The following is a 12,688-nucleotide window of genomic DNA, read 5'->3' on the forward strand; positions in this document are numbered from 1 at the left end:
AGTCTCATTCACAATCATGTCAAAAGTTTTGAATAATTTAGGGTCTCTATAAATCAGAACTCACTACTATTCTCAGGGGATACTACAATATGAATACAAATCAAAGTTCATCCAAGGAAAAGGCAGCACAACAAACCAATATAATCCAGATAAGGTTGTTGTGGGCAATGTTAGCTCCCAAAAGGATGAACCTGAAAGTAATACAATTATTATACACTTGGATAACAGTATAACACTAAATAGAAACACAGTGATGTTTCTAACTAGCAGGTCTGTTTGCTCAGATACTAACACCTGGTCATGAGGAATATTTGAGATTTCAATTCTGGAGCTTTTCCTCTTAATTGAAGCCTTTACTAACTTCTCCAGGAATATCACTTTAACCCTGCATTCCCAATCAAACCATCAGAGCATTTTGTATATTTCTCTATTATAACTTGTTAGCCCATAGGGAAGTACACAGTTCTCCCTTTTTCTAAGTCTGTGTTGTTCCACCCACCAAATAGCAGTGCTTCTCCAAATTATTTAAGTACTATGCTCTTCTTTTCATATGGATTTGGTCTCTTAGGAGACTTGCAATTTTCCTAGAAGGCCTGGGAAGATGCAGCATTATTATCGTCTGCCTACTGAGACCCTGCTTTCCGTGCTAATATGTAAGCAAACTGATATTGATCCTATTTCCTCAGAGTGCTTGTATCTAGGGCAAAAGCCAAAGACCAGCTCTTTGCAGGCATGGGGCAAAACACTTCCTCATCACTCTATTCTTCCATTTGCATTTTCTTTATGGATTGCAGGCTCTTTTCGGACAGATCTTTTATTCACCAGCATGGAGGGCTATAAAAGACTAAAGTCCAGATGTACATTTTAAAACAAATAGGCAAAAGAAAACATCTTGTCCACTTTGATTCTCAGCCTTAAGTTGGCCACTATCCTCAGAAAGAGAAGTTGCTGTGTGGGCCAAAGTCTAAAAAGGCATTTTATATCAAAGCCTCAGGTGGAAGCAGTTTGGTTTTTTACTTGTTTGTTGACCATATCTTTTGTCCATATATTTTCTTTGAGATATTAGATAAGTGGTAAGTTATCTAAGATCCTATTAAGGATAACATTCAATGGCTCAGAAATCTGGATCTTATTTTTTTGATATCTTTCTATTTCCAGGCTCCCATGCATTTGTCATCATGATCATTGGTTCATATTTTTGTCCTCTGTCAAACTACACTCCGTGAAGTCATCTACCACTTGTTATTCACATTCTCTTTTCAAATTACCTCATAGCCAAGCAGGTACTTGATGCTTTTGAATAAAAGATCAAGAAACCTTGACAGGACACTCAAACAACCTAGTAAGCATTTGGCAGATGGAATTTTAAAACTGCCACTTGAAATTTCAACTCACAAAGAAATAAAATTTAAATAAAATGCTTGGCAATTAATTGTTGAAGTCATTTTGGTAAAGTATGACACAACAGGATTAATATCAGTTTCTTACAACTCATACTTACATGCTTCAGAAAAACACTTCACGTAAGCTAATTGACTGAAGATTGTATGTAAATGCATAAAAATTAAGCAAATTCCTCTAGTAGTCCCTGAAAATCTCCTATCCAGCTACATTTCTTAATTACAAGTTATGGACACAATTTATGGGTTAGTTTTTCAAAAAACACTAAACAAAGAGAACTAACTTATACCTAATATTTATTTTTAGATGTAAGTTACAGGGGTCCCACGAACTGATGCTTCTTTTGTCATTCTTTAATACAATATTTTAAGATATATTCAAGCTTTGTTCTAGGCAAAATGCAAGTTAGGAGGTAAAGTGAATATTAGGAAGAATAATTCTAATTTATCATGGCTTTATCTAGCAGCTTGAAAAAAGGAATTCTGAAGAGCTTTGTAAAAGTAAAAAATTGAATGATTTCTCTGCTTGTTTACGTCACTGTTTTTATTTTGGTAATATTAATTGTTTTGTACGATTGTGCTTTGCAGTTTTAATTCCCTTAGTAAAAATAATATTTATCTCTGTTAAGGAATCATCTCCTGTTTAGTTTCATGACGTGAATGAAGAATATGAGCTTAGCATAAATAGAAGTAAGGACTGCAGTTTAGCCAGAAACAAAGAAAATACTTTGCCAGCCTTAAATGTAAAGCAGGAATTGTGAGCTGCAGGGGGAAAGAAGCTTTAACTGTCATAGTGTATACCTAATTTATATTCAATACAAGAGGTTTTTTTTTGATATTTAGTTCAAGAAAGTGGCTACATTAATCTTTTAAAACATAGTCTCTGATTTTCCTATCATTTGGTTTGGCTCTTCAGCTGCAAGTAAAGCAATGAACAATAGATCGTATTTAAAATGATTACGCAGTTGAATAATCTGTGGTGATGTTTCCCACCTGATATGTTGTTCTCCCTTTGTCTAATTCAGTTAATAAATGTTATTTCATGATTGACTGTTTTGGCCTGGAAGTTGTTGAGTTGGCTCACGTTACTAAACTCTGTTTCACTTAAACATTGCTAGGTTGTATTGGTTCTAAAATGACTTGTCCCAGTTTGTAACATGAAATGAGGTTGTGAGTTTAGTGCCATATTAATTTGATCTTACTACATCCTGACAATTAGCCCCAGATAGTAATCTTAATCTTATCTCAAAACAGCAATAGTAGTTTAAGTATTTCAGTGTAAGGTACTTTAGGGCAAAGGGAATCTCACAGCTAAGCTATAAAGTCTACTTTGTACTCTTATGTAAAGACCCAACTTCTATATGAGCATTTGTGAAATATTTTCTCCGATTTCTTGCCTGGAATCAAAATTTCTAATCTATTAGTGGAAGCTGCCTTGTTAGTAACTGCCATTTAAAACCAATGTATAAAGTTTGAAATTATTTATGATATTCTTTAAGACTTGGTCTTCATAAAATATATAGTAGCTAAATTCTATTTTGCTTGTAATAACTACTATGACATTTCATAAGGATAAATTGGGTAAAAAAATAAACTTGTCCTTATGTAGAACAAAAGACACTTTATCAAACATGGACTCTTATTGTCTTTTGTTCTAAAAACCTTTAATCCTTACTTACTCCAAAACACCTTTTAAAGAAAAAATAGATGAAGCAATATCAAGCATAAAAAAATTTTTTTAGCCAAAGAAGTTCATCCTTCAATTCTTCAATATGTACCTTTCAACATAAGCATGATAGAACTGTGTCCTGAACACACCTTTATTGTTTCCTTTTAGTTTTAGTGTCATAAAATGAAGGAGGTAGAAAAGGAGGAGGACACAGGACACACTTAGAGGTCAGATGACCACAATGATACAAAATCTAACCATTCATCAGTTATACAGAGTGTGTATGTTTGTGTGTGTGTGTGTGCACACGCACGTGTATGCATGTTGGGTATACACACATGCCCATCTGTAAGTTTGTGTGTACAAGGTTTGAAGTAGAGGATAGCATAGGGTTTAAAGGATGGAAAAATACCCTAGCATTGGTATCAGGTACCACACTTGTCAGCATACTATTTCTCTCTGAATTAAGTGCATGATTCCTACAAACACTGGAAAACACAACTGCAGGACTGTCGGCTATAGTTGGAAAGGGGGAGCATATTTGGAACTTAAGATCTTTTCAGGCAGAATAAAAAGGAATATCCTGTGACCAGTTACCCACTTTATTTCTAATCAAATATATTTGATACAACAATGTATATAATATTTAACTGCATCTAAATAAGTTTTATGGGGTCTAAACACTGAGACTCTAATTTATTATTGTGTTCAGTGCTTTGCTACCTTGAATTCAATCCAGAACTGTTGAATATTTGTAATTAAATATTTTCCAGGCTATAAATATAGAATATCTTGAGAATATACATATATGTTTTGATATATTTTTCTAATGTAAAAATTCTACTACTACTATTAAAATGAAAATTCCCTTAGAAAAATAATTTACAATTAAAAATTTAAAACTTATCATAAGATAATTTATATTGGTCTCCTCTGTGCTCATTTATTATCCTTAACAGGATTTAGAGTGCTCCAAATAAATTCAAATATTATTTGTTTTCACAGCCACTTTTACTTTTTTTAATTTATAAATTAAACATGGTTTCCGTACAGAAAATGAACTGCTAACCTGGAAGCCTTTTAAAATTATTCTTCATCATAGGAAATTTAATTTTAATAATTTCAATCCTGTTTTTAAAAGTTTATTTCAAGTGTTCTATTATTTATAAAATGTTCATTAGTCTTATGTTTTAAAAGTTATATATATATATCATACAGACTACTGTATTGACAATTGATATGTCCATCAAAAAAATAATGTTTATAATGCACTTATATATGATTTTAAAATCCCATACATCTTGCTTACGCTACCAAAAAAACTAAAAGTTGGGAAGAAAGTTGACTCAGAAACATTAATGAGACACAATAATGAAATATATAGTCAAAATTTCTAGAGGATAGTGAAACAATATCTGAAAATGGAGATGAATCCAATTCAAATGTTGGGGAGGACAGTTCTTTTATTAGTCTGTTCTCACACTGCTAATAAAGATATACTCAAGACTAGGTAATTTATAAAGGAAAGAGGTTTAAGTGACTCACAGTTCTGCAGGGCTGGGGAAGCCTCAGGAAACTTACAATCAAGATGGAAGGGGAAGCAAATGTGTCCTTCACAAGGCAGCAGGAGAGAGAAAAAAATGAGAGAGAGTGAAGAAGGAAGCCCCTTATAAAACCATCAGATCTAATGAGAAGTTACTATCATGAGAATAGCATGGGGGGACTGACCCTATCATTTAATTACCTACCATGAGGTCCCTCCTCCAACACATGTGGTTTACAATGCAAGATGAGACATGGGAGGGGCCACACAGCCAGACCATATCATTCTGCCCATGGCCCCTCCCAAATCTCATCTTTCTCACATTTCAAAACACAATTATGCCTTCTCAATATTTCCCCAAAGTCTTTACTCATTTCCCAAAAGTCATAACCCAAATGTCAAAGTCCATAGTCTCATCTGAGATAAGGCAAGTCCTAGTCACCTATGAGCCTGTAAAATAAAAAACTAGTTAGTTATATCCAAGATACAACGGAGGTATAGGAATTGGGTAAATACACCAATTTCAAAATGGAGAAATAGGCCAAAACAAAGGGGCTACAGACCCCATCCAATTCTGAAATCTACGACAGCAGTTATTAACCTTAAAGTTCTAAAATGATCTCCTTTGACTCCATGTCTCACATCCAGGTCACAGTGATGCAAGAGTTGGGCTCCCATACCCTTGGGTTGTTCCACCACTGTGGTTTTGCAGAATAAGCCCTCCACAAATGTGAAATGGCTGCCTTCACAGTTGGCATTGTCTGCGGCTTTTCCAGGCTTACTGTGCAACCTGTCAGTGGATCTAACATTCTGGGAACTGGAGGATGATGGACAGTTGCAGGACACTGTGTGGAAGCTCCAAATTTACATTTCCCTCTTGCACTGCTCTAGCAAAGATTCTCCATGAGGACTCCACCCTTGCAAACTTCTGCCTAGATATTATTTCCATACATCCTCTGAAATCTAGGCAAAAGTTCCCAAACATCCATTTTTGACTTTTGTTCACCCATAGGATCAACACGACTTGTAAGCTGCTAAGGTTTGGGGCTTGCACCCTCTGAAGCAATGGGCTGAGCTGTACATTGGCTGCTTTTAGTTATGGCTGAAGCTGAAGCAGCTGGGTCACAAGGCACCATGTCCCAAGACTGTATAGAGCTTAGGGGCCCAGGGACCAGCCCAGGAAACCACTTTCCCTTTTATGCCTCCGGGCCTGTGATAGGAGGGGCTGGTGTGAAGCTCTCTGACATGCTCTGGACACATTTCCCCATCGTCTTGGTGATTAACATTTGGATACTCGTTATTGGTGCAAATTTCTGCAGCTAGCTTAAATTTCTTTCCAGAAAATGTTTTTTTTTTTAATTGTACTGTTTTTAAATTGCACTTTTCTGGGCTACATGTGCTGATCATGCAGGATTATTGTATAGGTACATACTTGGCAAGGTGGTATGCTTCTTCCATCCCCCCCAACACCTGTAACTGGCATTTCTCCCCATGTTACCTCTCCTAGCCTTCCCAACCCCTGCTGCTGTCCCTCCCTTAGCCCCCCACCACTGTCCCCAGTATGTGCTGCTCCTCTCCCTGAGTCCACGTGTTCTCATTGTTCAACACCTGCCAATGCGGTGTTTGGTTTTCTGTTCTTGTATCAGTTTGCAGAGAATGATTGTTTCCAGATTCATCCAAGTCCCTACAGAGGACACGAACTCATCGTTTTTGATGGCTGCATAGTATTCCATGGTGTATATGTGCCACATTTTCTTTGTCCAGTCTATCATCAATGGACATTTGGGTTGGTTCCAGGTCTTTGCTATTGTACTCAGTGCCACAGTGAACATACATGTGCATGTGTCTTTATAATAGAACAATTTATAGTCCTTTGGGTATATACCCAGTAATGGGATTGCTGGGTCAAATGGAATTTCTATTTCTAGATCATTGAGGAATCACCACACTGTCTTCCACAATGGCTGAACTAATTTACACTCCCACCAAGAGATATAAATGTTCCTATTTCTCCACATCCTCTCCAGCATCTGTTGTCTCCAGATTTCTTAATGATTGCCATTCTAACTGGTGTGAGATGGTATCTCAATGTGGTTTTAATTTGCAATTCTCTGATGACCAGTGATGATGAATTTTTTCATACGTTTGTTTCATATGTTCATTTTTCATATGTTTGTTGGCCTCGTAAATGTCTCCTTTTGAAAAGTATCTGTTCATATCCTTCACCCATTTTTGAATGGGTTTGTTTTTTTCTTGTAAATCTGCTTTAGTTATTTGTAGATTCTGGATATTAGATCTTTGTGAGATGGGTAGATTGCAAAGATTTTTTCCCATTCAGTTGGATGCTGGTTCACTCTAATGATTGTTCCTTTTGCTTTGCAGAAACTCTTAATTATATCCCATTTGTCTATTTTGGCTTTTGGTGCCATTGCTTTTGGTGTTTTAGTCATGAAGTCCTTGCCTATGCCTATGTCCTGAATGGTTTTGCCTAGGCTTTCTTCTAGGATTTCTATGGTATTAGGTTTTATGTTTAAATCTTTAATCCAGCTGGAGTTAATTTTAGTATAAGTTGTAAGGAAGGGTTCCAGTTTCAGCTTTCTGCAGATGGCTGGCCAGTTTTCCCAATGGGTTTTTTTTCTATCACATCATCAGGCTGCAAATTTTCCAAACTTTCATGCTCTGCTTCTTGAATGCTTTGCTGCTTAGAAATTTCTTCCACCAGATACCCTAAATCATAGTTCCACATAGCTCTAGGGCAGGGGCAAAATGCCACCAGTCTGTTTGCATAACAAGAGTGACCTTTACTCCAGTTCACAAAAAGTTCCTCATCTCCATCTGAGACCACCTCAGCCAGGACTTCATTGTCCATATCACTCAGCATTTTGGTCAGTCATTTGACAAGTCTCTATGAAGTTCCAAACTTTCCCACATCTTTCTGTCTTCTGAATCCTCCAAGTCTCTATGAATTCCAAAGTTTTCTACATTTTCCTGTCTTCTTCTGAGCCCTCCAAATGTTTCCAACCTCTTCCTGTTACCCAGTTCCAAAGTCACTTTCACATTTTGGGGTATCTTCACAGAAGCACCTAACTTCTAGTATCAATTTACTATATTAGTCTGTTCTCATGCTGTTAATAAAGACATACCTGAAATTAGGTAATTTATAATTAAAAGAGGTTTAAATGACTCACCCCAGGGCTGTGGAAGCCTCAGAAAATTACAATCATGGTGGAAGGGGAAGCAATCATGTCCTTATCCACAAGATGTCAGGAGAAAGAAGAATGAGAGAGAAGGAAGGGGAAAGCCCCTTATAAAACCATCAGATCTCATGAAAACTTACTTACTATCAGGAAAATAGCATGGGGGGATGGCCTTCATGCTCTCATCACCTCCCACAAAGTTCCCCCAATATTTGGGGATTACAATTCAAGAATGAGATTTAGTTGGGGACACACAGACAGACCATATGTGTTCTGCCAACCTAAAAATGTTACACTAAGCCTAAGCTATTCTCTGTCATCACATTTCTCTTCATTCTCCTCAGCCAGGCTTCATGTTGATCTTCCTCTCCATTCAGTTGTCTATGATTATGTTCAGTAACATTCATCTTTTTTTAACATTCTCCACTGTAAGAATCATAATAAAAAAGTAATGTCTATCCCTGGTTGTAATACATTTCTAAATCTATAATCAGATTTAATATATCCTGGAAATCAAACCACAATAGAGAAAAAATAAAATGTCTTTGTATTTTATCTGCTTGTCATGAGTCTGATTTCATTTCTTGCTTAGTTACTGTGCTTGCTATAAGAGAGAAAGCTTGAAGTTTTAGCCAGAGAGGTAAGCTCTAATTCTACATTTTAAAGATACTCTTTTGATGGGTGATATATTTTGGATGTGTGTCCCCTATCTTATGTTGACATATAATCCCTAATGTTGGAGGCAAGGCCTGGAAGAGGTGTTTCAATTATGGAGTGGATCTTTCATGAGTGGCTTGGTGCCCTACTCCTGGTAATGAGTTCACACAAGATCTGGTTGTTTAAAAACATGTGACACTCCCCGCCACCTTTGCTCCCACTTTCACCATATGGTGAACCCACTTCCCCTTCACCTTCTGCCATGATTGTAAGTTTCCTGAGGTCCTCACTAGGAGCACATGCTGGCACCATGTTCTCTGTACAGCCGGCATAATCATGAGTCAAAACAAACTTCTTTTCTTTATAAATTATTCCATCACAGGTATTCTTTTATAGCAGTGCAAATGGACTAACACAGAAAATTGGTACCCAGGAGAGAAGTTTTGCTATAAAGATACCTAAAAATGTGGAGGCAGCTTTAGAAATGGGTAATAGGCAGAGATTGAAAGTGGTTGAAGGGCTCAAAAGAAAACAGAAAAAAGTTTGGAAGTTTTTTGAAAGTTATTAATTGGTTGTGACTAAAATACTGATAGAAATATAGACAGTGAAGGTCAGGCTGATGATATCTCAATTGGACGAAAGGATTTTATTTGGAATTGGAGCAAAGGTCATCCATGTTACACCTTAGCAAAGCGTTTGGCTGTATTGTGTCCACATCTTAAGTATCTGTGGAACTCCGAACTTAAGAGTAACGAGTCGGTATCTGGCAAAAGAAGTTTCTAAAGAGCAAAGCATTCAAGGTATGGCCTTCCTGTTTCTAATATCCTAAACCAAATCTGGGACAAATAAAAGGCCTGAAGCTGAAACTTATATTTAAAATGAAGGCAGAGTGAAAAAAATGGAAAACTCACAGTCCGGTGATGTGATAGAGAAAAAAGATCATTTTCAAGAAAGACATTCAAAAGGACTTGTGGAGCAACCACTTGCTAGAGATTAGCATGACTAAAAGGGAGCCAAGTTCTACCAAAGACAATGGGACAAAGACTTCAGGGTATCTCAGAGATCTTGGAGACAGGTCCTGTCATTATAAACCTCCTTCCCAACCAAGGCCTAGGAGAAAAGAAAAGTTTCATGGGCCGTACCAAGGGCTCCATTGCCCTGCTTATCCTTAATACACTACTCCAGCTTCAGCTGTAGCTCAAAGGATTTCAGGTAAAGCTTGGTTTGCCACTCCAGAGAGCACAAGCCATAGGCCTTGGTGATTCCTTATGATGTTAAGCCTGCTGTCATGCAGAATGCAAGACTGAGGAGGTTTGGCGCTTCCACCTAGATTTCAGAGGTTGTATCCAAAAGCTTGTTGTCCAGGCAGAAGCATGCTGCAGGGCAGAGCTTTCACAGAGAGTCTCTGCTAGGGCAGTGCTGAGGGGAAATGTGGAGGTGGAGCCCCACACAGAGTTTCCAGTATGGCACTACATGGAGGAGCTGTCTGAATGGGTCTGCCACCCTTCAGACTCCATGGTAAAGCCAAAGGAGCTTGCAACCTCAGCCTACAAAATCTGCAAGCATTCAACTCCAAATCATAAAAACAGCCACAGGGGTTGCACCTGGCAAAGACACAGGACAGAGCTGCCCAAGGCCTCAGGAGCTCACCCCTTATCTCAGTGTGCTCTGGATGCAGGACATAGAGGCAAGGATTATTTTGGTGCTTTCTTGAAAATTTAATGCCTGCCCTTCAGGGTTTCAGAGATTTGCATGTGGCCTGATGTCCCTTTCCTTTGGCCAATTTCTCCTTTTGAAATGAGAACATGTATTAGTCTGTTTTCATGCAGCTGATAAAGACATACATGAGACTAAGCAATTTACAAAAGAAAGAGGTTTTTACAGTTCTATGTGGCAAGGAAGCCCTCAATCATGGAAGAAGGTGAAAGTAACTTCTTACATGGTGGCAAAAGAGAATAAGAACCAAGCGAAAGGAGTTTCCCCTTACCAAACCAAGAGATCTTGTGAGACTATCACAAAAAATGTATGGGGGAACCTCTCCCATGATTCAATTATCTCTACCATGTCCCTCCCATAACGTGGAAATTATGAGAGCTACATGTATGATGAGCTTTGGGTAAAGAAACAGCCAAACCATATCATTCCTCCCTGGTTCCTCCCAAATCTCATGTCCTCACATTTCAAAACCAATCATGCCTTCCCAGCTGTCCCTCAAAGTCGTAACACATTTCAGCATTAACTCAAAAGTCTACAGTCCAATATCTCATCTGACATAAGCCAAGTCCTTTCTGCCTATGAGCCTGTAAAATCAAAAGCAAGTTAGCTACTTCCTAGATACAATGAGAATACAGGCATTGGGCAAATATATCCTTTCCCAATGGGAGAAATTGGTCAAAACAAAGGGGCTACAGATACCATCCAAGTCTAGAATCCAGCAGGGCAGTCAAATCTTAAAACTCCAAAATGATCTCCTTTGACTCTATGTCTCACATTCAGGGCACACTGATGCAAGAGGCGAGTTCCCATAGTCTTGAGCATTTCTGCCTCTATGGTTTTGCAAAGTACAGCATCCCTCCTGGCTGCTTTCACAGGCTGATGTTGTGACTGCAGCTTTTCCAAGCACACTGTGCAAGCTGTCAGTGGATCTACCACTCTGGGGTCTCGATGATGGTGGCCCTCTTCTCACAGCTCCTCTCAGCAGTGCTCCTGTGGGGACTCTGGGGGGGCTTCAACCCTACATTTCCATTTCTCACTATCCTAGCAGAGGTTATCCATGAGAACCCCATCCCTGCAACACACTTACTTCTACCTGGACTTCCAGGTGTTTCTATACATCCTCTGAAATCTAGGCAGAGGTTCTCAAACCCCAATTCTTGACTTCTGGGCACTTGCAGGCTCAACATCACATGGAAACTGCCAAGGCTTGGGCCTTGCACCCTCTGAAACCATGACCAGAGCTGTGCCTTGGCCCCATTTAGCTGTGGCTAGAGCATCTGGGACACAGGGTACCAAGTCCTTAGGCTGCATACAGCAGGAGGCTCCCTGGGCCTGGCACATAGATCATTTTTTCCTCATAGGTCTCTAGACTTGTGATGGGAGGGGCTGCCACAAAGTTCTCTGACATACCCTGAAGACATTTGCCCCACTCTTGGCAAGTAACATTTAGTTTCCCATTACTTATGCAAATTTCTGAAGCCAGATTGAATTTCTCCTCAGAAAATGGGTTTTTCTTTTCTATTGCATCATCAGGCTGCAAATTTTCCAAATTTTATCCTCTGCTTCCCGTTTAAAACTGAATGCTTTTGACAGCACGGAAGTCACCTCTTGAATGCTTTGCTGCTTAGACGTTTCTTCTGCCAGATACTCTAAATCATCTCCCTCAAGTGCAAAATTCCACTAACCTCTAGGGTAGGGACAAATTCCACCAGTCTCTTTGCTAAAATAGAACAAGAGTCACCTTTTCTCCAGTTCCCAACAAGTTCCTCATCTCTATCTGAGATCACCTCAGCCTGAATTTCATTGTCCATATTATTATCAGCATTTTGTCAAAGCTATTCAACAAGTATCAAGGGTGTTGCAAACTTTCGCTCATTTTCCTGTCTTCTTATAAGCCCTCCAAACTGTTCCAACCTCTGCCTGTTACTCACTTCCAAAGTTGCTTCCACATTTTGGGTATCTTTTCTGCAGTGTCCACTCTATTGGTACCAATTTACTGTATTAGTCTGTTTTCCTGCTGCTAAAGACAGATGAGAGACTGGGCAATTTACAAAAGAAAGAGGTTTAATGCACTTACAGTTCCATGTGACTAGAGAGGCCTCACAATCATGGCAGAAGGCAAAAGGCACTTCTTACACAGCAGTGGCAAGTGAGAGAATGAGAATCAAATGAAATTGATTTCTCCTTATAAAACCATCATATCTCATGAGATAAATTCACCACCATAAGAACAGTATGGGGAAAAAATTCCCCCATAATTCAGTCATCTCCCACCAGGTCCCTCCTATACCATAGGGGAATGATGGGAGCTACAATTTAAGATGAGATGTGGGTGAAGAAGCAGCCAGACTCTATCAAAATGCTTACTCAATTCTTATACCATTATTTATTTTGGAAGTAAATAACTAATTTTTTTATTTTACAGGCTCATAAATAGAAGGAACTCACCTTGCCTTTCAAATAAGGCTTTGGACTTTAAGTTAATGCTGAAACAATTTAAGACATT

At 38.5% G+C, this 12,688-nt stretch overlaps 1 long non-coding RNA gene across 2 annotated transcripts in view; it reads right to left on the reverse strand.

Moving 5' to 3' along the window:
• LOC128928475 (uncharacterized) overlaps positions 1-12,688 on the reverse strand; it is a 263,914-nt gene that overhangs the window by 68,190 nt on the left and 183,036 nt on the right. Inside the window, exon 6 of one of the 2 annotated variants that reach the window (XR_013523789.1) lies at positions 4,481-4,680. The exons of the other annotated variant lie outside the window; for it this stretch is intronic. This is a non-coding gene — a long non-coding RNA (uncharacterized LOC128928475). Of the gene's footprint in view, positions 1-4,480; positions 4,681-12,688 lie in introns of those variants that run through there. 2 annotated transcript variants of the gene reach the window in all.

Source organism: Callithrix jacchus, chromosome 11, assembly GCF_049354715.1.
Source record: "Callithrix jacchus isolate 240 chromosome 11, calJac240_pri, whole genome shotgun sequence".
In the NCBI taxonomy this organism is placed as follows: Eukaryota; Metazoa; Chordata; class Mammalia; order Primates; family Cebidae; genus Callithrix; species Callithrix jacchus.